Source organism: Astatotilapia calliptera, chromosome 3, assembly GCF_964374335.1.
Source record: "Astatotilapia calliptera chromosome 3, fAstCal68.1, whole genome shotgun sequence".
NCBI classification, from domain to species: domain Eukaryota; kingdom Metazoa; phylum Chordata; class Actinopteri; order Cichliformes; family Cichlidae; genus Astatotilapia; species Astatotilapia calliptera.
In genome coordinates this window covers 356849-381641 of record NC_137424.1, presented here as the reverse complement: position 1 = coordinate 381641, position 24793 = coordinate 356849, and the positions used below count along the sequence as shown (strand labels likewise).

The 24793-nt window shown below is 43.9% G+C and overlaps 2 long non-coding RNA genes across 2 annotated transcripts in view; one reads left to right on the top strand and one right to left on the bottom strand.

Moving 5' to 3' along the window:
• LOC145426168 (uncharacterized) overlaps positions 1-24793 on the bottom strand; it is a 537068-nt gene that overhangs the window by 310310 nt on the left and 201965 nt on the right. The window lies entirely within an intron of this gene.
• Positions 12837-24321, top strand: LOC145426170 (uncharacterized). The gene is made up of 2 exons (XR_013906900.1): positions 12837-13560; positions 21116-24321. It is a non-coding gene; the product is annotated as an uncharacterized LOC145426170 (long non-coding RNA).

Here is a 24793-nt window from a genome sequence, read left to right as displayed (position 1 = left end):
CCTCAGGGTTTAAATCTGGGACTCTAGATACAGATGGGCAAACTGGTGGTGTGTGTGTCTGTGTGTGTCTCTTGGAAAAAACAGCTTCAGTGCTTTGAAAAATTATGTGCCAGGTACTTTGGACAGAGGGCAGGTATCTCCTCTTAAATAAAATCATAATTTAAGAAATGTTGTATTTACTCGAGTGTCTGACTTAAAAAAAACAAAACATCTCAAACATGTAGGTGTGACAAATATGAAAAAAAGAAAGAAACCAGGAAGGAGGAAATACTTTTTCACAACAGCGCGTGATGAACTATCTGCAGATTGAATCTGAGCAATGGACTTGAATTTCCGGTTTAAAAGTTGTAGGTGTGACAAATATGAAAAAAAAAAGAAACCAGGAAGGAAGAAATACTTTTTCACAACAACACGTGATGAACTATCTGTGTATACACCAAAAACAACTACAGTTCACACAGCCGATCTTGTAACACATCAATATTCATCAAAGTACAGTTACAATACATAATAACTGGTTTGGGATTGTAACATTTGGATCATCATGTACAAATATTTATTATAAGACATGACATCATCAGCCAAAGATCAGAGCTGATGTCAGAGGTCACTGTGTGAGAGCAACAACAGCACATTTAATATCAGATATCTGTGATGTAAAAAGGATAAAAAAAAAGGAGAAAATTGCTGCCTGCTGAACACAAACACTTTCCGGAATGATCAGAGAGACTTACAGCAGTGACGCTGAGTCCTGGTTCTCCTCACAGATCCACGAGTTCACAGAGCGGAGCTGAAGACCTCACTTCACCTGTGCTGGATCACCTCACCTGCAAACAATGAGACACTGAGTGTCAGGACTTCCTGTCGAGCGCAGCAGGCTCCACCTCGCCTAAAACCTGAATTTTGACTTCTTGGAACAAACTGGTTTGATCTGTTTTCCTGCATTGTGAAACTCACACAGTTAACTGGTTTGAAAACACAGACATGCAGAGGGGCAAATGCCTGGAGGGTCACTAGGGTCATGGAGAGGTCCATCAGTACTGCAGAGAGCCTGAATATTTCCCATCATGCAGCTGGATCTCTGTAATCTCAGAACTGTTTGAACTCTGTGAAATCACACAGACATGTTTTTGGACATGACATAATTTATTATTGATGTAAAGTCAAATTCTGGTCTTTGGAATAAACTCTCTGGGAGTTCAGATTAACTACATTTGAGTGTACATGCGTGACCATCGAATGAACTCTAGTGCAGAGTTAGAGTAACTCTTTTCTGGGAGTTGATTTTTAAACTCTATAGGAGTTAAAACTAAACTCTCATGGAGTAAAATTTCTACTACCATAAAGAGTAAAATGTAACTCATAACTAGAGTTCATTTTGATATTAACTCTTTTATAGTGTTACTCGTCAAATGAAAAAACGTTTTAGGTGACAATTACTACAAAAACACCATACTGATTGTTATGAATGTATGAATTTTATTTATCAAAAATATCATATTCAAAATTTAATGCTGCATGGACTAACATACATTCTGTGTAACAGCACTGTAATTAGGGATGGGTATCGAAAATCGGTTCTTGTTGAGAACCAGTTCCCACTGTTTCAATTCCTTGGAATTGTTTGCCATTTTTGCAAACGATTCCCTTATCGATTCCAGTTGCCCCGAATGACGTCACCACGTTGCGGAGCGTCATTTACCTGGCAGGAAACATGGTGGCTCAAACGCTCAAAAGTTTGGTTACACTTTAGGAGAACAGATGACAACAGGGCAACTTGCAATACTTGCAAAGTAGATATTTCATTTAAGGGAGGAAACACTACGAATATGCAAAAGCATTTGCACAAAACACGCGATGACCTTAAATGAATGTTGTGTTCTTAATTCCGCTCCGGACTCGTGAATCTCAACCCAGCAGCAGCGGTAACGGTAATGCGGCAGGTAAATAATCAACTAACTAAGTGCATATTATGTTAGCGCGATCTGCCTTATTACAAAACGTGCCATTACTGTGCATTTAGGTGACCATGATGAGAGAGACAGACAGAGTCTGGCTCAGATGCTGGCAGTTCTCACCGCAGTCTACCAGTAGCGTCTCCTTTCAGGCCAGGATAGACGAATGTCACCGAGCAGTGACTAAGTTTGAGGTAAAAGGCTTGAACCCATTTGCCACAGCAAATGCCCCCGATTATCGGTAAGTGAATGTGTTTAATTGTAGGCAGGGACATTACTGGATATTCTTGTGTAATTGCTACAGAATAATTTATGTTATACTTTGTCATTGCTACGGAAGAATATTTATTTTATTACACTGAAAAAAGAAAATAGTTGAACCAATTTAATTGAATTATTTCAATTGGTAACACCAAATTTAATTAAGTTCTTTGAAATGAAGTTAATACATTAGATTAACACAACTGATTTAAGTTACATGTACTTAATAAATTAATTGTTGTCAAATAAACATTTTGCATTAATCCAACTTAAAATTAAGACATTTCAACTTAAAGTTTTCAGTTTTTCCAACCCAATAATTTGCATAACCCAAAAGTAAAATATTGCTCTTTGCTAACCTAATAATGTGGTTTAGTGTAAATTACTTTTTGTAGTGACTCTAAAATGAAATTTTAGTTTGTTTAATAAAGCTTAAATCAAAATTTTAAGTTGGCTGAAAATATTTTTCAAAAATTCAAAATCCAATGTTTTTTTTTTTTAATGCTTTATTGTATAAATGTAATAAAGTATTACCTTTATGGCAACCAACACAGCTTTTGGTCAAACACATTACACATTTGTCCTTTTTAAAACACATATGCACAAAATGCAAGTAATGCTTAGTAGGACCACAAAGTTGTCATCAAAGTGTAACACAGTATTACACAAATATCAATCTCAACTCATATAGTGTCAAGTATGAAAAAGTGCCCCAAGAGTATACAGAAACTTCTCTTCAGCTATAGCCAATGAATAAATATCTGAACAGTGTAGCTGACCAATGGGGATGAAAAAATATAAACACTCCTTCAGAGTTTTAGAATGTCACAACAGTTTGTTGTATAACTGAGCACATCAAACCTGAAATGCAACCTTTCCCTTGAAACGAAGGCAAATATGTCTGAAAAAATAATTAAAAAATAAATAAAAATACCATACAAAGTATGTATAAAAGCACATTAAATTGGGGTTTGAGGTCTCTTGGAGCATAAAAAAGGCCCAACATCCAAAAGAGACTACATATTTTACATGCTATATGTCCAAACACAGTTGTTCCTTCGCATTATGGCCCTCCTTCCGAATCACATACACTGCCACGGTGACCTCCTCCAGGTCCCTCTGAACATCATCTGCTCCACATTCCTACAGAGGGGTACAAGACACAAACACAAATCATCATTAGCCTCACTTCTTACTGTGATTAAGCGTTTGGGTGATGTACCAATATGTGTTATGTGCTGGGCTATTTCTTGGCTGGGTGTCATCACACACCAGAAACAGCAGAGAGAGGTGTATCAATCTGAATCTAATCAAATTGTAAGCAAGAAAGATAAGATTTCCCAACATGTCAAACTATTCCTTTGAACTTAAATAATCAAGTAAGCCCAAAGTCAATCCAATATGTAATGTGTTGTTGCTGGGAATTACATAATGTCCAATATGGTCATGATAATAAATACATGTCAGCAATCCAACTATGGTTCACGTGTTATGTTTGTTCTAACAGTTAACTTTTTTTGTGTCCCTTTGACAAGATGTGCTGACAAACTGTTGAAACTTACAAGGTATTCCTTGATCAGGCCATCTGCATCTTCTCCCAGGAAGATGGTGAGGGCTTTCAGCACACATTCCCTCCGATGATTAATGTCCACAGTCTAGAACAACAAATGTTGATTAATTTTAAACTCTAAATTTCATAAGACAGACATCCTTACTCTTATTGCTTAACTTACATGTACTTTATTTAAAAACAGTAATTCACAAGCCCAGAGATTCATTACAGAAAGAAAAGGGGATGAGTTCAGTGGTGTATTTTTTGAGTCGCTAAAAACATTCATGCATATGAAAGCCATGATTAGCATTGGCCTGCCCATATTGTCTTTATGAAGGATTCAGATATATTTTGACAGCCCTCTTAGTTACTGTAAAATAAGGAGGGGATGTTTTTCTCATTATCATTTAATATTTTAATATGGCATTATTAGTTCATTAGAAGTATATAACCAGCTTTGCATTAAACATAAATTGAAGTTTTTGACCTTACATTATTCTTTGCATTACAGTGATGGTGATAACTTTAGTTTGATCTTTTCTTACAGGTACCAGAATAATAACATGATTTTCCATTGCAGATGTAACCATGATCATTCCATACACATTGCAGTTTGTTGCTTATTCTAGAGTTGTGCTCAAGTTAATTAAAGGTTAAAAGCTACAGCCAGCGCGAGTCTGGCTGATCTATGGAGGGCAAAGGCATTGAGCTTGGAAGGCCACACGCGCTTACACAGCACTTATAAGATGTTATTCTTGGTGATTTTGTGCTTAGTCATGTTTTAATATGTTTTAAGTAGAAGTAGCGGATCCAGCAATATTCATTTAATATTATATACTTGATTTAGAGCAATACACACTGATGGTCTTAACAAATGAAAGAGTCCTTGTAGCTGCCATGTTGTGTCTTAGCAGGGTACAGACGGTTCCAGGAGACGGGGGCAGTCAGCGTCTGCCCTCGGGAAGGAGACAATGTTATTCTTTGTGTTAAATAAAATTGTCAACATTGATTGTATTACACCTGTCACTACGCATGGAGGGGCGTTCTAATACCCTGATTTCATAAAACTATGATGATGTGTTTTTTGAGACGAGATCTGAGACTGTCTGCATACAGTGTCCATCTCCCACGTGTGTGATCATTAAATCATCGTTTGACTCAACCCGACCGGACCAGTGTTGTTATTGTGGGTTTTTCCTCTGGTGTCCATCCCCAATATTTTGAACCTTAACATTTTGGGGGCTCGTCCTGTGGTATTGGGGTGGATGTGCGAGGTGTGGACGGTCTGAGGTGGTCGAGCGGACAGGCACGGACCAGGGATCTGATGTGAGTGAGCTCCGCGGGTGCATCTAAAAGGTAAGGCACTGCCTGTTGAGTTGATTCCCAAATTGGGCCAAATTGGGCTGCATTAAATTAAAAGTCTACTCACTGACGTTGCTGGTGGGTGTCTGTTTTGATTTTGATGAGAATCACCATGTGTTATGCAGTTAATGTTGCTTAAGAGTATTTAATGAAGTTGAAGAAATATGAATGTAATAATGTTGGGTTTGAGTCCCTGGATATTGAGTTAACCCTTTACAGCCGATCGGAGCGGGCATGCTCCATTTTGCGTAACTATTTTTAAATCCCGGTAGCTCTGCAACCACTTAAGCTAGCGCAATATTTTTTTTTGCATATGAAACCGGAGGAGTTGTACTTACATCTGATGCCATCAGCTTGTCCTAGGTCAGTTTCCTTCCACATATAGCTTTGCAAAAACTGCATAAAAATCAATTGCAGCAACAAAAACATGATATTCCAGAAACACGCTTCGCCGATCCGATCAGCTGTTTGTAACACTTCCTACGTCCATCAGCGCGAACTATCACATGACCGCATGACCTGCCCGAAACCGGAAGTGACGTCATTTTGCGGAAATGTAGTTTTTTTACGATCGGGGCCTTATGAGCCTATACTTGTGTTTTAAAAAGTTATGTTTAAGTTTATGACTTTCTGTGTCGTTTCTGGGATGCTTAGGACTCATATTGCACTGCTGGAAATAGTTTATTTTGATGCATATGCTGTTATTTTGCAAATTTGCACTATAATATTTATTTTCGTTTTTCCTGCAGTGTATAAAAATTGGTGTATTTCAAAAATAAAACTATGAAGACACTCAAAATAAATTTCCTGTGGTGGGAAACTAGTTTGTGCAACTTTTTTGTATTTACAGTTTTGAGGGATGAGCCTCTTAAATTTCTCTAACTAGAAATATATGTTAAAAAAACAAAAACGATTTTCAAATTTTTTGTAGTTTATTGCACTTTTTTGCAATTTATGTAATTACTATGCACCTAATGCAGACATATTATTAAAATTTAGGCTGTAATGGTTGTATTGATGTATAGCAACTTGAAATGCTCCCAAAAATGGCTCCACAGCATGTAAAAATATAATATAAGCTCTGGCGGACTTGGTTCTATGGTAGGTCTTAAAGGGTTAAAGGCTCAGGTAGTTTGGTAGGGAATTGGCTAGGTATATTTTAGAAAATTAGAACAGAAACTGTTCCAGAAGTAACAGAGGCTGGTATTGGCCGTAAAAAAGTTACCTTTCTTCGGTTGGACCCGTTATGGATAAATTTTTCAAATTGTGTAGGTGAAAATTATTATAGGACGGCACCAGAAGTTGCTAAGAAGCACATAGCCCGGAGGTTACGCTCCCTCCTGGCCGTGGACGCGCGGTCTTGACCTGTCGGCGAACAGGGTTAGTTCAGTTTGGCTTAACTGTGGGGTACAGGGCATCCCGGAATCAAGCTAGGAGTTAGAATCTCCTCACCGTTTTAAATGGTGTCATGTGCTTTTTTGGATACTGTTAAATTGAGTTAGGGACTTTAGAAATTAGACCAGAAACTGTTCCAGAAGTAACAGATACTGTTTGATTGATTACAAAAAAGTTACCTTTCTTCGGTTGGACCCGTTATGGTTAAATTTCTTGAAATTGTGTAGGTGCTCTTTAGAAATTAGGTCAGAAACTGTTCCAGAAGTAACAGATACTGTTCAATTGGTCGTAAAAAAAGTTATCTTTCTTCGGTGAGACCCGTTATATTAAATTTGTCGAAATTTGTTAGGTGCTGAATCTGTCAGGCCTGTCAGTGATTGTAAATATAAGACGTCTTTTGTAATATAAAATAATAGAATTTTGTCTGAGCTTTGTGTGACCCTGTGTGTGACGACAGCGCACTGCAGCGCTGCGAGCTATTTTTAGACGGTGTGTGAACATGCAAATGAGCAGGTGGCAGGAAGGAGAACGGAGCTTCTTCACTTCCTGCCCAGAGTGTGTGTGAGCCTTATAAGCAGAAGGCTTTTTATTGCTGAAATCCTGTAAATAAGCTGCTGGTTTTGATGTTATAACAATATAAATGGCTTCTAATTGAAAAAGAATGGTTTTAATCATTTTCAGACACACCTTGCAAATGTGCTTATAATGAGTTGGCACTCAGCCTTTGAAGGTCAGAAGCTTCATTCGGCGTGACTGTCCGGATTGATAAAGTGTAGTAAGCTGTAAGTCAGTTGAAAATAATTTAATTAAATCCTAAATATTTTATACTGATAACACAACTGATTTTAAGCTATACCTTTAAATAAGTAAAGTTCATGAAGTTTTCTGAGCTGCCATGACACAGAGAAAGTGGAGTGTTTCACCCTGAAAGGATGAAATGATGCTCTGCCTTTGTAGTCAAGTTCAAATATAGGCCGTAAATAAATATGAGCCACTAATAAGCGTGACATAATTAATAATTTCAAACAATAAAGCACATTGGGTGAGTGACCCAGATAACAATAATTTATGAGCACGCAATAAAGTGGACCTGTTAGAACCCCGTTGACATTTGTCCCTTCAACAATAAATGATTATATTGTGTCCCATGCACTAAACAGTCCCATTTAATACGGTTAAATCGTTGTTTAAATAGAATACAAGCAAACATGCCTGTGCTGTATTTTGCAACCTGTAACATACAAATTGCAGAGGAAGAGGGTTTGTTGGAGGTGACCTGTAAATGTCAAATAGTGACTGAGGAAGGTGTTTCACCTTATGAGATGACAGTGTGGTCTGAGATTGAGGTGCATGAATTAAATGCCTATATACAACGTTGCATATTTCTATTTCGAGGCTTAAAGGAGATAACTGAGAATGAAAATGATCCAAATTGGGAGCCCACAGAGGCCGCCCACTTTGCTCAGGCTATGGTAGAGTCTGTAGTAGACGGTTTTGATTTTGATATGCTTGCTTGGGAAACAATATGTAATTATCTGTGGAGATGTCTCCAAGCGATTAGTAGATTTAAAGGAGACAAATGTGTGCTTGAAAGTGCGTGGTAGAAATTGTGTGTGTGGATGTGTGTTTGAAAGGCTTTGAAACATAGGTTTGATTTGAATAAAGCTAATCACAGTATTATGGTTTGACATTGAAGTAGAGCGAGCTATACAGCTAATTATTGAGGAGTTTAGATTTAATTGGTCCTTTGCTCCCTCGCTCGGTAAATAATAGGGTGTATTTGTCACTTTGTGAGCAAACATGATATTGCTTTGGGGCAATTTTCTGTGAAAAAATTTAAGGCTGTGTGAATGCATTCGAGCTGTGTTATTGTTTTGTGCCCCAAAGTTAATATGCAGTGTATATGAGTTTATAACATTTATGTTACAGAGTAAAAAGTAGTCATTAAAAGTGAATATTGAAAGAGGCTTGGTTAAGTCTTGACACACTGCGTTGGCTGTGTGTCTTACCAAGCAGATCACAAGGAGACAGTGACCCTTGGAGGAGTGAAAGTAATTGTGAAACTTAACAGGCAGAAGCTGCGGGCTGACCCAGGAGGAGGAGCCGGATAACGTCACAAAAAGGGAGGTAAGCCTGTGTTCTAGGATAATGGCTGACGGCCCGAGCATGACAACTACTGGGCACAGAGGCTATAAGCCTCTGATGGAGCAGCAGGAACAGCTAAAAAGAGCCATTCGCCTGGCTTCTCCTGGATCATCAAAATTAGCTGAGAAGGAATGCAAAGCAATGGAAGCTGAGCTAAGCAAGCTTATTGCTTCCCAACAGAGAGGGCTGGATGACAAAATAGCCCTAAGTCTTGTGCTCAAAATAGAAAGAGAGAGATGTGAGCAGCAACTGGAACAACTGCAAACCGAGGCAGAGAAACGTTCAATTAACTGGAGAATTAACCAACAAATCAAGAAACTACAGCAAACTCATGCAAAGTGTTGCAAGTGGATGTTCTTGTGGAACGGAGCATCTTCCTGGATGGAGGAGGATGACACAGCTGAAACAGAAGATATGGAAAGCATAGTGGAGGCTTTGAAACAACTGAAAAAGCAAAATAAGAAGCTGGAAGACCAAATGAAGAACTGGATTCCAAAACCAGGAGATGCTAACAAGTATCACACAGCAGAGATACTTCCTTGGGCCACATTAACATCTAATGCTGTAGGACGACAACATGTCATGCCTGTAATGACCCTAAGGGGAGGACAAGTTCAGGGCCCAGATGGACAGACGGCAGCGGTTGTAGGAGGAGTAGCTGATGTTGAATACACCAGGGCACCACTGGTGTTTCATAACGAAGGGCCTATGACAGTTAAATGTCAGTCCCTGAGTGGGGGAGGGAAAGTGATAACATCAGCCGCAGATGAAGGCTTGACTTCGCCTTCCTGTTCACATGAGAGAGGAGACAGGCCAGAAGCCGAAGCAACAAGAGAGAGCCTGCCAGACCAGACTGGAGAAGCGGATCGGACCCCAACAAACGAGGAAATGATTTCACCGGTGGAAAGGATAGCACAACCGGCTTTCATTGAGCTGCCAACACCAGCAAGAGAAGAGCAGGCCCATACCAGCAGGTCAAAACACTCCAAAGCAATGGCCAAGTCAGACACATGGGCAGGAGAAGTATTCGGACGAATGCTTGAAGCCCCGCAAGGGCTATTGGAAGTATTAAATACGCTGAAGACCGTAAAGGACAAAATGACCAAAAGCATGGCAGAAGAGGAGAGCGACAATGATTCATCTACCTCAGAGGAGGAAGATGATGACGAAGATAACGACGGAGGAGGAGTCGCGTCAGAACCAAGTATAGCCAGGAATCTTAGGTCAAGACAGGTGAAAAAAGAACAGGGACAGAGGAGGCCTATTTTTAAGAGTTCAAAAGGCAAGGGAAAATTGGGACAGTGTAAAACTGTGACCAAAGCAGAAAAAGCTGCCGGCACTCATTATAATTTGCCTTTAGTGGCTGGTGCAAAAAACGAACCAGTGTACCGCGCATACAAAGTAAGAGATTTGGAGGCATTGGTTAAACAGCTTCCACCTATAACGGGAGGAGGGGCAAGGTGGTTGCGTGAATTAGGCAGGCTAACAGAAGGAGAGGAGCTTGCGATTGGTGATTTTCGCGCCATTTCTGCGCGGTGCATGCTCGGTGGTGGGCTAGCAGATGTAGAGGCCATAGCTCGCACAACTCGCTATGCAAATGATTTGCCTTATCATGAAGTGCAATGTGCTTTGTCTGACGCAGTCCATGAGAAGTACCCAACCCCTAACACAGGAGCCATACCTAAAATAACTTGGGACCCCCAAAACACACCTAGAGAGTTTTTAGAAAAAGCCAGAGATCAGTGGTTGTTAGAAACAGGTACCCATCCGGGTAGAGAAGGTGAACATCGAGCGTGGTTTCGCTCAGCGGTGCTGGCAGGGCTGCCAAATCAGGTCATAGAAGATCTACAGAAAAACCCAGATTTTGCCGTAGCAGATTTGGTGCAGTGGGAAAGACACGTCTCACATCGTTTACAGCTGGAGCAGGACAGGGCGAACAAGCAGAAAAAAGAGTTGGAGGAGGCACAAGCGTCTCTGCTCAAACTACAGTTGGCGGAGGCCAGAAACAAAGCCTGCGAAAAGAAAAAAGAGGAAAAAGAAAAAACAGAAAAAATGATGATACTTGCGACCCAGCCTGGTCCTGGGCCTGAATGGCCAGATAGTGGCCCGGGTCCCTGCACTAATGACGGATGGCCCGCCAATGCACCAAGGCAGAACCAACCCACAGGGAATTGGGGAACCGGTGGATCGTACAGATGACGTGGTGGTTCAGCGGGGGGAGTACAAAGAGCTCGTGACACGGGGAATCTCAGCAGTGTGCCTTGGAATGTCTGTTGGAGGTGTGGAGCAGAGGGTCATTGGAGCAGAAATTGCCCAGAACGTCGTCAGAACTATCAAAGAAGAGGCTACCAATCCCAGGCACGTGGAGCACCAAACAGCATGGAAATGGCAGATCCCATGCTTTCAATGACTGTAGAAGGGACAGAATTACCCTTCTTAGCGGACACTGGCGCAACCTATTCAACCTTGAGAGCAGCACCAGACAGTGCAAAGTTGTCCTGCCACACAGCGAACGTGGTGTGTATTTCCGGGATCCCAACAACTCTGCCAGTGACTGACCCAGCTTTGACAAAGCTGGGCAAGCAGACTTTGAAACACAACTATGTGGTGTCATCGCAAGCGCCAGTAAATCTCATGGGCAGGGACCTGCTCGTGAAGTTGGGCGCCACAATCACATGTTCAGCAGATGGATTATCTGTGACTCTGCCAGGGGGCCAGCAATTTCCGTGCCTGGGAACAAATTCAAAGACTCAATATCTGCTTCAAGAATGTGAAAGAGCAAAAGCCGACATCTACTGGGGGAGACTAGTGAAAGAGGATGTTCTGAGGCAATTTCAGCTGTGGAGACCCTGGATAATGAGCTTGGCAGTTTACCTCCTTCCGTGTGAACCTTACCACGTGGCTTTGTTTTATGATAAAGATAGTGACGACACCTATCGTGAATTATTTCAGTCTGATCTTGAGGGTCAGACGTGGAATGTGCAAACACATGACATCTACATCGGACCAGAAGGTGTAGCCGCTGCTGTGAAATTAACTGATGCACAACTGCTTTGGTACAATGTGGAAGAAAATTCAACCCCTCACATTACATTGGCGGTCCACCAAGGTCATGGTGCAGGTGATCTAGGTCCAATGGTCAGGCGAGCACTGGACGACACAGGGTGGCAAAGAACCCAAATTCCTAACTTATCTTATGCTCCAAATTGTAAAACCTATCGCATAACTTGTGCCTGTGATGACACAGTGATCTTGGAACATAGAGAAATTTCAAAAACACATGGTGAGGAGTGTGTAGATCATCCTCACGCAGTTGCTGGACTGTCGAATCTGCCTGACAGTCTGTGGTCAAAAGGGCCCACGGATGTTGGCCTAGCTAAGTGTCCTCCTGTCTTGTTCCAGCTGAAATCACACACACCAATCAATAGACCACAGTATAAACACAAACCTGAAGCAGAGGAAGGAATTACAGAAACAATAGAAGGCCTGTTAAGGGCCGGGGTGTTAGAGCCCTCTCACTCACTGTGGAACACACCAATTCTACCAGTGGAGAAACATGGAACAGGAAAATACCGCATGGCACATGATTTGAGAGCCATTAATGAAATATTGCTCTCTACTACTGCACCGGTACCAAATCTGTACACAGCTTTATCAGCTATCACATGTGACCAAAAGTGGTTCACGTGCATTGACCTGGCAAATGCATTCTTTTGTCTTCCTCTGCATGAGTCACTCAGAGACATTTTTTCATTCACATATAGAGGCCAACAACTCAGATACACACGGTTGCCACAAGGCTTTGCACTTTCTCCAGGTATTTTCAATCAGGTGCTTAAAGAAGCCCTGTCGTCATGTAATTTGCCTGATGATTGTACATTAATACAATATGTTGATGATCTTCTCATTGCAGCCCCGTCAGCAGCGGATTGTACAGTGGCGTCGCTCGTTGTATTGAATAGGTTGGCAGAATGCGGCTTTAAAGTAAGTAAAGACAAGCTGCAGTTAGTTCGCCCTGAAGTGACCTTTTTGGGCCGGGTAATCGCACACAAATCAGTGGGTTTGATGAACACACACAGAGACCAAATTCTGACACACCCAAAACCGCGGACTGTGAGAGAAATGCTTTCTTTTCTTGGTTTAACAGGTGTTGTAAATGACAAGTAGCTAAACATATGCCATTTTATGACCAGTAGTCAAGGTAGTAAATTAGCTTAACAGCTGCAGGCCATATATTATCCTTTAGTTCTAATGGTGTGCGATGTATGTAGTTTAGTCTCTATTATACTCTTGAATAAAAGAAACATAATCATTTGTAGTTCATTAGACAAAATGTGCATTACTCTGTATCCTTGATCAGCTGTGAAGGTCTGACACTGTTTTCTTGAGAATGTTTTACTGCTGAATCATGTGAAGAAGGCCATAACAGGGAGACTAGGTGTCTGAGCAGAAGAGATAAAACCACATTCTTCACCCCCCTTCCAGTTTCACACAGAAAGACAGGGAGGCAAGGTCAGGAGCCAGGCTCACTAAGAATTAGAAAAACATGTGAAGATGCAGCTTTTATGACAGGGAGGGGGGTCAGGATTAGCTATAAAAGTCTGTGAAAGTTGCCACCATTTTGAGACATGCTGTCGAACCTCTGCAGGCATCTCTCCCGTCCGGACGTTGTAATGCTCTGTTTGTGATTTGTACCGAAATAAATGATTGTTGATTGAGCATATATACACCGAGTATTGTCCTTCCTTCAGCCCAAAGATTCAAAGAACTGCGTGTTTTCCACAACTTGGTGCCGTGACCCGGATACTTGGTGTGCTGAGGAGGTGCAGATTTGGCCTTTGGTGAGATCGTGGGGCAAGGCGAACGGAAGACCGGTCTAACAACAAAAAGGTAAGCACAACCTGTTGTATTATACCAAATGTGCATATTGGGCTTTCCAAATTAATCTGTTCGCTGAGTCACATGTATTTTCACAGTAAATTTGTCGGTGTCTGGTTTTTGGCGCAAGATACTAACAACATAAGTTGAGGCTGAATTCCAGTGTGTTAAATAAACTGCTTCTACCGAGAAACTAATAACATACTACGTTGAGCTAGTTGCAGTAAACTGCTTCTACCGAGAAACTAATAAGATATTACGTTGAGCTAGTTGCAGCCACTTTACCTTCCACATTAAATTTTGTCTAATACTGGCTTCTGTAGCAATAATACGTTAGAATTTATTCTGAAGACGCGGCCATAAGTTCAGTACATTGAAGTCGAGGTTTGTTTATTTTGTTTATGGTGTCAGTGACGTCCTGGCTTTTGCCGGCTATGAAATAGAAGTTGATTTAAGGAAAAGCAGATACTGGCTTCACGGTGCAGTTGGACGCTGGCAACGCGAGAGCGAAACACGTCCGTAGGTTTGGTTTATGATACGGCGTGTTCCGGTGGTGCGGCCGTGAAGTGCAGTAGTGGTTGGTGCTAATTTTAGTACATTTGAGAGAGGTTTTGACGGTGGTTTGTGGCGTCAGTCGAGTATAAAGGGCTGCGGCCATAATACAAAGTAAAAATTTAAGTACAGAGCAACACCTGGTTTATGATGTCAGGTATAACTTCGGGGATGCAAGCATCACTTTTATGATGCGACTTTGCCCCGTGGTGGCGGTCATAATCGCAGAGAAAAGGGTATTTTGGTCTATGGTGCAGTGTGCTTTAAGAAGATCTAATAGTTGAGCTCAGAGGTTTCTGTGTAAAATTCCCGCTGAGGAAAAGTGTTGTGTGTGAGTGTCAAAGCGCGCTCTGGGTGAGAGAGTGTGTGTGAAGCTGCGAGGCGCGCTCTGGGTGCTGTCTGGTGGGTGAAGCGCGCACTGAGGGAGAGTGTGACTGAGGCGCGCTCTGAGTGTGTTTTGTGTGGAGTGTGAAGCGTGAACACAGTGACAGTGACGGTTGATGTGTTTGATTAGGAGGACATTAGAGCAAATACACATTTTAGGATCAAAGGTTGATGCCTAGTGTACCTGTGGAACATTTGCCCTAGGAGTGGCGACCCTCCTGTCCAGGGACGCTTGGCCAGGACTGGCGGCGTCCGGGTGCCGAGGTGGTGACTTGGGGAGGTGAGGGCCCCCGCATAGCTACGGATATAACACTGGAACGGCCGTGTAATCACGGGTTCACATTTATTCCGGACTAGAACAAGACACATTTTTGCGAACAAACGTTGAGTCTAGATTAGTGAAGAAATATAAAAAGGTTGAATTCCTCGTTTCAGTGGTTGAAATTGTTGTGTGCCTGTCCCCTGACGAGTGTGAAATTTGAATAAAGAGGGAATTCGGAGCCACATAGAGATAGACGGGCATAATTGGGTGTATTACTCTGTGGTGCAAACATTTAAAGTATTAAAAATAAAAAAAGAAAAAAGGAGTGCAAGGGCGAGAAGTGTGTGGTGTTGTGAATATGTCGGGTCCTAAATCTGACATAGAAAGAGGAGAAATGCAGGGTGAGTGGAAAACTGTTGATGAGCAGGTGAAGGAGTTGTTGCGGGCGCTGAGGGTCATGCGACCTGGCAGCGTGGGTGAGAAAAAATCAAAGGCTGCAGCAGTGGCAGCCAAAGTCAAAAAGTTGTGTGATAAGGAAGGAGTGAGAGGAGAATCAAGAAGTTCGTTGGCAAAATTACTTCTGGGAATAGCACAGAAGCGCCAGGAAGAAGAACAGGACATTAGTACACAGTTAGAGGAGGCTGCTTTTTGGAGCAGGCGGAAACTCGGGAAAAAGTTGCAGGAAATTCAGGAGGAGAAAGCCCGTGTAACAAGGTGGGCTGTGACATGCCAGGGGGTGGAGCACTGGATGAGGGAGAGAAGGGAGGAGCCTGAGAAGCTGATGCTGCCGGCTTCTCCGGTGAAGTCATCGCTCACTGGCTTTCCCCCTCCCTATCAGGCCCCCGCCCCCCTCTACCCTGTGCTGAGGGTGGAGCAGGGCTGTCTCTCTAGTGAAAATGGCCAAGTTTTAGAAGTTACAGGAGGCTATGTAGATTGTGATATATCGAAAGAGCCCAAACGACCTACTCCACCCCCGAGGGGTGAAACAATAAAACAAAGCTCCACTTTCGTTAATGAAGAGGGAGCTTGTGGCGGAGTGCAGTCACCGCCCATGAAACAGTCTCCCCAGCAGGTAGAGTCTGAAGAAGAGCGGGCTGTGCGGCTGCTTGAAACAGCTATAATAACTCTAGAGCAGCGTCATCAAATTTCTGAGGATGAGACATGTAGTGGAGTAGTTGTTGCACCACAGGTTGAGAAAGGTGAGGTGTGCGGGCCCAATGGGGACGCATACGAGGGCTGGTTATCAGGCACACTGGATGATAATACACCAGTAAGTGTCTGGGAAAAGCAGAAATTAGATGCAGTGCCGGAGCTAGAAGAGGCCTTTTACAATAGAGCAGCCAGAGAAAAAGCAGGAAGAGGCAGAGTAGCTAAACCTAAACTTCCAAACAAACCACACCCCATGACACGTCGGAGCCAGGATGACAGGGACACTTTGTCTCTGCCGGGATCATTTCCCCTGGTGGTGACCGCTGGGGGTCACATGAAATACAAGCCATATGGGGTGGGAGATGTAACTGCATTGATTGAGTTATTACCTCCTATTACAGACGGAGGTGCAGGGTGGTTGAGAGAATTTGATAGAGCAACAACAGGTGTTCAACTGGCCCTAGGTGATTTCAGAGCTGTGGTGGCCAGATGTGTTAAAGGCACAGCACTGGATGACATAGAAAAAATAGCAGGTACAGCATTGATGGCTGATAGCATCCCGTTTTGCCGTGTTGTGAATGAAATATCTCATGCATTACGTGAAAAATATCCCACTCCAAATGCTGCTAAGATTTTGAAGTTGTTGTGGAAGCCTGATCAAACTCCAAGGGAGTACATAGAACAGGCTAAAGCCACATGGGCCCTTAACACTGGCCAGCATCCTGGTAGAGAGGGGATGCAACAATTGTGGTTTAGAGACGCTGTGTTAAAAGGTGTGCCCGAAAAGGTCAGAGTGGCCATGACTGATAATCCCGACATGGAGGGAGCAGAGTCTCATGTGTGGGAGAAACATCTGGTGCATCGCCTGCAGACAGCTCATGATGAGGTTATGGCTAAAACTGAGGAGACAGATAGCATGAAAGAGCAATTGTTGAAATTACAGCTGGGTGAAATGAGGGGAAAAGCAAATGACAAGAAAAAGGATGAAAAAATAGCAAAAGTAATGGTAGCTCAAGGTTTCCAGCAAATGGGGACTGATGTTGATCCTAATGCATTGCCAGTAGACACACCGGGACCCGCGCGAGGCACAAATTGGGGTGGCCGTGGGGTCGGTAGAGGAAATTGGGGCTCACGTGGTGGTCAACGGGGAGGAGGCAGCGGCATGGGCAGGCAAAGGGGTGCGCCTAGAGGTCCGTACGTGCCAGGGACTGTGTGCTTCAACTGTGGTCAGACTGGACATTGGGTTCGAGAGTGCCCAGAACCACCTCAGCAGTTCGGTAACAACATGCCACGTTTGCCAAGAAGGGGGCGTGGACAATGGTCGGCCCCCAACTCACAGATGGCTCCACCAGGCCAGTATTCAGTGGAATACTGGCAGCAGGGACAATACTGACACACCCCACAGAGAGGCCTGGAAATAGGGGGAGGGGCAGACCCCCTGTTGCCACTAAGGGTTCATGGACGTAACCTGCCCTTTTTAGTGGACACAGGAGCAACGTATTCCACCATTCGTACGGCTCCTGACGACATCCCACTCACAGACACAAAAATCAGTGTTATCGGCTTCTCTGGGGTAACCATGACTTTGCCAGTGACTGTCCCTCTAAAGACGGAGTTAGGACGCCAGTCCTTAACCCATTCATACATGATTTCATCACAAGTTCCAGTTAATCTGTTGGGCAGGGACCTGCTCATTAAGCTGGGAGCTACTATCATGTGTGGAGCTGATGGATTGACAGTGACTTTGAGAGATGGCACACAGCTGTCCTGTTTGCAATCAGGAATGAGAGGACGGTGGCTGTTATCTGAGGATTGTGAACGTACAGCGCAGATTTACTGGGCGCGACTGACCACATCAGATGGAATTCTGGCACAGTACCAACTCTGGCGTCCCTGGATAATGTCCATGTCTGTTTACTCTCCCTTGCGTGACCCCTACCACGTGACCTTGTTTTATGATCGCGAACGCACTGAGTGCTTTGAGGAATTGTTTAACGAGTGTTTAGATGAGACAACTTGGGAGCTTAACTCTCAGGACATTTATGTTGGCACAGCTGGAGTGGCAGCGTTTGTTCCTCTCCCTGAAGATAAAATGTGTTGGTATAGAATGGGGGATGAAGCGGTTCCCCATGTGTCTTTGGCAGTACACGAGGGTCATCAAGCAAAAGATTTAGGCCCCATGGTGAGAACAGCCACAAGGGCCACAGATTGGCAACAAACACAACTCACTGATGTCTCATACTCACCCAGTTGTAAAACATATCGAATTTCTGTGACTGCTACTGATCAGAGTGTGTTAGAGCACAAATTTTTAAAGCGCACACATGGCAGGGAGAAATCTGATCACGAGGAAGCTGTTAAAGGCTTAACAGAACTCCCAGACACTCTGTGGTCTAAAGGTCCAACTGATGTGGGTTTAACATTTTGTTCACCCATCACATTTGAATTAAAGGATGACACCCCTATTTGGCGTTCACAATACAGACACAGTCCAGAGGCAGATAATGGGATTGCAGAAACAATTTCAGGGCTCCTGCAGGTGGGTGTGCTGGAGTCGTCTTCCTCTGCATGGAACACTCCGATCCTCCCAGTTGAAAAGTCAGGCACAGGCAAGTATCGCATGGCACATGACCTTAGGGCAATAAACGCTGTCCTTAAGACACAAACAGTACCTGTACCAAACCCCTACACAGCTCTGACTAATTTATCTCCAGATCAGCGGTGGTTCACATGCATAGATTTGGCAAATGCTTTCTTTTGTCTCCCTCTGCATCCATCTTTAAGAGATATTTTTTCATTCACTTACAGGGGCCAGCAGCTGCGTTACACACGGCTGCCGCAGGGTTTTGCCCTTTCACCGGGCATTTTCAATCAGGTACTAAAAAATGCTCTTTCTCCATGTGTTTTACCTGAAGGATGCACACTGATCCAATATGTGGACGATTTGCTGATTGCCGCTAAAACAGCTGATGCTTGTTTTCAAGCGACACTGACGGTGCTTCGCCAGCTGGCTAAAACAGGCTTTAAAGTAAGTAGAGAAAAACTCCAACTTGTCAGAACTGAAGTTACATTTCTAGGTCGTGTGGTGGCGATGCAGACGGTGGGCATGTTGGCCTCCCAGAGGGAGACAATTATGTCACACCCCCAGCCACGTACAGTTAAAGAAATGTTGTCATTTCTTGGGCTCACAGGTTACAGCAGACACTACATTCCTGACTATGTGGGCAAAACCAAACCTCTCAGAGATTTGGTAAGGGAACACGGCATGAGAGATCTCACAGCTAATCTCAACTGGACCACTGAAGCTGAAATGCGGTTCATTGCATTAAAGCAGGCCCTGTCTCGTGCAGCAGATTTGGCAATCCCCGATTATAACTCTGATTTCTCAGTTGATGTTTCTGAAACAAATGGAGTAGTAAATGGTGTGTTGTTTCAGAAAAAAGGGGGAAAGAGACAAGTACTGATGTATATCAGCATTGGCCTGGATAACACAGAAAAAAGACACCCCATGTGCACACAACATGCAGCCGGGGTAGCAAAAATAATTCAGAAAGTGGCTCACATTGTAAGAGGGCACCCACTGAAAGTGCTCACAACACACAGTGTGGTGGCCTATGTGAACTCACAGGCATTTACAATGACCCCATTGAGACAACAGAGACTGACTAAGATTCTGGAGTCTCCAAACTTGACCTTCACACATGAAGGGACTAACATGGCAGATCAAATGGGGGGGGGAACACCTCATGACTGTACACAAATAGTAGAGGTTGAAGAGAAAGTAAGATCTGATTTGAGAGCAGAACCGGTGAGTGAGGCAGATGATTACTTTACAGATGGATGTTGTTTTAGAGATCCGAGAGAAGGATTGAAAACAGGCTATGCAGTGATGAAAGGAGTTGGAGACCAGCTGCTGGTGGAGAAATCAGGAACATTAGAAGGGCCTCAGTCAGCACAGAGAGCAGAGCTGATTGCAGTGATAGAAGCTCTGAGATTAGGGAAAGGAAAAAGAGTTAACATTTATACTGACTCAGCATATGTTTTCGGAGCAGCACATGTAGAGTTGGGGCAATGGAGAAGGGCTGGATTTAGAACAGCCACAAATAAACCAATCAAACATGAGGAGGAAATGAGACAGCTGGAGGACGCTCTGAAAGAGCCTCTGGAGGTCGCTATCATAAAGTGTAAAGGGCATGACGATTCTGACACTTGGGTGGCGAAAGGAAACAGAGCAGCCGACGAGGAAGCAAAACGGGCGGCAGGCTATAAGGAAGGAAAACAAATGGTAAGTATGGGTATGGAATGGGGAGACCTGCCAGCCCAAAAGCGAGAGGACATCGAGAAGGCCCAGGGAGGAGCCTCACCCGAGGAAAAGGCGGTGTGGCAGGAAAGAGGGGCTGTACAATCAGAAGGATTGTGGAGAGGGCCCGACGGGCGACCAGTGCTCGCAGCAGGAGTGGCCCAGGAGAAAATCAAAGAAGCTCATGGGTTAGGTCATGTGGGAGTGGCCCAGATGGAAAGGGATTTGTGTCATTGGTGGCATCCCTACATGAAAAACCTGGTAAGGGAACATGTGAGAGCCTGCCTGATTTGTGGACAACACAATCCGAAGCCCACCGTGAAACCAGAGATGGGTAAGTTTCCTTTGCCAGAAAGACCAGGCCAGGAAATTGTGATTGATTACACTGACATGATAACCGCTGTTCGAGGGTGTAGATATCTGTTGGTGTGTGTGGATGGACTGACTGGTTGGCCAGAGGCGTGGCCTACCCGCAGAGAGGATAGCAAAACAGTGATCAAATGTCTGGTGAATTATTATGTCCCTTGGCATGGATTCCCAGAGAAGGTAAGATCAGATAATGGCACTCACTTTAAAAATCGAGATCTCGCTGAGGTGGAATGTATGTTGGGGTTGCAACACAGATATGGTACAGTTTACCATCCACAGTCTCAGGGAAAAGTGGAGAGAATGAACCAAAATCTTAAAAACAAATTGGCAAAAATCTGTGCACAGACTAACATGAATTGGGTTGATGCTCTTCCCATAGCCTTAATGAGTGTAAGGTGCGCCGTTAATCAGCGCACTGGGTTCACTCCATATGAGCTGCTGACAGGAAGACAATTTCCAGGCCCTGCAGCAGGTGTAAGAGAATTAAGAGAGGAAGTAAAAGTGTCTGAACATGTGAAACAGTTTAAAGCACTAAAAGCTCTTGTCTCTAGTTTCACTACGCAGGTGGGAGATCCAACAGGAAAGGAGGTGACCACGCCAGAGGCGAAGTGGGTGTGGCTGAAGGTGTATAAGCGAAAGTGGGACGAGCCAAGGTGGACGGGACCTTTCGAGGTGACCACTCGAACCTCTCACGCGGTCCAGCTGAGGGGCAAAGGCGACACCTGGTACCACTGGAGCCAGTGTGCAGCGGCAGAGGAGCCTAGGCGATCGGAGAGGCTCTTGGCGAAAAAGGGGAACACGGCTGTGACCCCAAAAAACACAGATCTTAGTATAGAAGGGCCAGAATAATACCCTGATCTGTGTAACGACCAAAGGGTAGTCTACCCCTGAGGTTGAAGAAAGAAGTCGAGAATCACCCAACTGGAAGACACTGGTAGCTGCAGCAATAAAAATAAAGGTTAAAAGCTCCTTAGACAGAGGTTCTAGTCTAAGTACATTTGAAAGGTATAAGGGGGCATTAGAATGGGGGAGGAAAAGTCTAATGCAAAAATGAAGCTTCTGGAGAATTGGAAATTGATGGGAGTGTTAGCTATGATCACTATTGGTGTGCTAACTACTGTTTTTCTGTTGTGTGAGTTGCCCAGTTACAGAACTCATCCACCTCCTCTTCCTCTCGCGGACCCTGTGGCGACCAGCTCTGAGCGTGATGTAGGTGAGAAACCAGATCCTTGTTTAGAGTATTATGGAGGCATAGAGGTGGATTACGTTAGAGGATCCACCACAGCCTTCACTTTTGATCTATGTTCCGTGATAGACTGTGGAAAGGATCAGACCAGTTGGCGCGGGTACGAAGTGTGGACATGTCATGACATAAGATTCACAAATGCTTGTCTTGTAGGTAAACCCACCGCCACGGGGTACACCCCGTGTGAGGAGTGGGACATGGTGACCGGTTACACTCTCCCAGGATGGGATACACGGGGCCGTTGGGAGGGGTTTGCAATTCAGCGTGATTTCAGTAACACACAAAATCCACTTACAATGTCTATTGGTGGGTGGCAGGTTACACCGCAGCGGTACCGGAAAGAAGATAAAGTGTTTTATTTGGTGTTAGGAGTAGATGTATTTGGGAAAGACCCGAGGGGCGTAATAAAGATAAACTTTAAAGATCCTACCTGTAAATTACCCAGCCACAACGCCACATTAAGCTGTAATTTATCTAGCAGCGACACCACATCAACCAAAGCCCCACCTTCCGTGTCTAAAGTAACAAAAATGGACTACACAAAGTGGAAACCCCGACAGCTGATGTCTCGTGCCACAGGCTACGTGGACAGCAACCTGTGGTTGGACTGGCTGATTGAAACTACAAAAGAGCAAAAGGTGTCTGATTGTGTGGCATGCGCTACAGCACGCCCACGTTTATTTATTGAACCGGCACCTCTGTATCCAGAGGACCCCTGGGGTTTTGATTGCATGCTCCGACTTACTCGGAGAGCAGTAAATACAGGAAAATGTGCTCCATTATCTGCTTTATTTCCCCCAATAGATAATAACACCATTCCCGGACCATTCACACCTAGGAAAGCTAATTATACTTGTTTCAATTTTACTGCAGATGATCCCGGAGAGCAGGAGTATGACGCTGGAGAGATCCCGGCTGATTGGTGTGAGGCCACATTTCCAGGAAGAGGAGAGGCAGCGCGTGCGAGCGCCACGGTCGTGGGTACTTGGGCTCGAGCCGGTTTGTACTATTATTGTGGAGGTGGGAGTCTGCATGTGCGAATACCAAATGAAGCGGTTGGTGTTTGTGCCATGGTCAGACTAGGAGCGCCTCTGCTGATAATAGGGGGTAAGGATAATTCTGAGAGGGTAGAGGGACATGCGCGACGACCACCTAGGCGCAGACGTCAAGGGTGGCCTAAAGGATCATCTTGGTCGTTTGATTTAACTGTTAATTCACCCACATATATAGATTCTATCGGTGTTCCGCGTGGCGTTCCAAATGAGTTTAAATTAGTAGATCAGATAGCAGCCGGTTTTGAAAACATTCCAGTACTATCTGCCTTGTTTCCCGTCACCCCCAATAAAAACGTAGATAGAATTAACTATGTGCACTATAACGTTCTCCGACTGTCAAATTTGACCCGTGATGCAATTCAGGGCTTAGCAGAACAAGTAGGTCCGACCTCTCTGATGGCAGTGCAGAACCGGATGGCGCTGGATATGGTTCTGGCTGAAAAAGGAGGGGTTTGTGAGATGTTTGGACAAATGTGTTGTACTTTTATTCCCAATAATACAGCTCCGGATGGCTCTGTAACTCGAGCACTGGAGGGGCTACGGACTCTGGCCCATAATATGCATGAACATTCAGGTATCGACAATCCGCTGGAGGAATGGATGACTTCTGTTTTTGGGCAATGGAAGGGATTTGTTATGTCAATCTTGGTTTCACTGTCTGTTTTAACTGCTGTCTTAACCACATGTGGTTGTTGTTTGATCCCATGCCTCAGAGCTCTGGTAGTTCGTCTTATTGACAGGGCCGTAACCTCAGGGCCGGAGGGCCGGGGGGTTATGATGCCTCTGTTAAAGGATGATCCTGAGGAATGGAGAGACGTGGACCTTGTGACCCTGGAATGCGTCTTGTAAGTGATCTCTTTGAGAAAAGAGATCAAAGGGGGTGTTGTAAATGACAAGTAGCTAAATATATGCCATTTTATGACCAGTAGTCAAGGTAGTAAATTAGCTTAACAGCTGCAGGCCATATATTATCCTTTAGTTCTAATGGTGTGCGATGTATGTAGTTTAGTCTCTATTATACTCTTGAATAAAAGAAACATAATCATTTGTAGTTCATTAGACAAAATGTGCATTACTCTGTATCCTTGATCAGCTGTGAAGGTCTGACACTGTTTTCTTGAGAATGTTTTACTGCTGAATCATGTGAAGAAGGCCATAACAGGGAGACTAGGTGTCTGAGCAGAAGAGATAAAACCACATTCTTCACCCCCCTTCCAGTTTCACACAGAAAGACAGGGAGGCAAGGTCAGGAGCCAGGCTCACTAAGAATTAGAAAAACATGTGAAGATGCAGCTTTTATGACAGGGAGGGGGGTCAGGATTAGCTATAAAAGTCTGTGAAAGTTGCCACCATTTTGAGACATGCTGTCGAACCTCTGCAGGCATCTCTCCCGTCCGGACGTTGTAATGCTCTGTTTGTGATTTGTACCGAAATAAATGATTGTTGATTGAGCATATATACACCGAGTATTGTCCTTCCTTCAGCCCAAAGATTCAAAGAACTGCGTGTTTTCCACACAGGTTACAGCAGGCAGTTCATTCCGGATTATGCAGGCAAAACTGCCCCTTTAAGGGGCCTAATGAAGCAAGTTGGCGTTCGAAACTTTAAGGCTGAGCTGCCTTGGACGCCTGAAGCTGAAGTCGCATTTATTAGGGTAAAACAGGATTTGTCAAGGGCCTAAGATGTAGTCACACCCAACTATGATGAGCCATTCTAATTGGATGTTTCTGAAACAAACTCAGTTGTAAATGGAGTGTTGTTTCAGAAAAAAAGGGGGGGGGGGGTAGAGATGTGCTCACGTATGTAAGTGTAAAACTACATCCAACAGAAGCAAAGCATCCTACATGCACACAACATGCAGCAGGGGTCGCTAGAATTATCCAAAAAACAGCACATGTAGTGAGAGAACACCCACTAAAAATACTCAC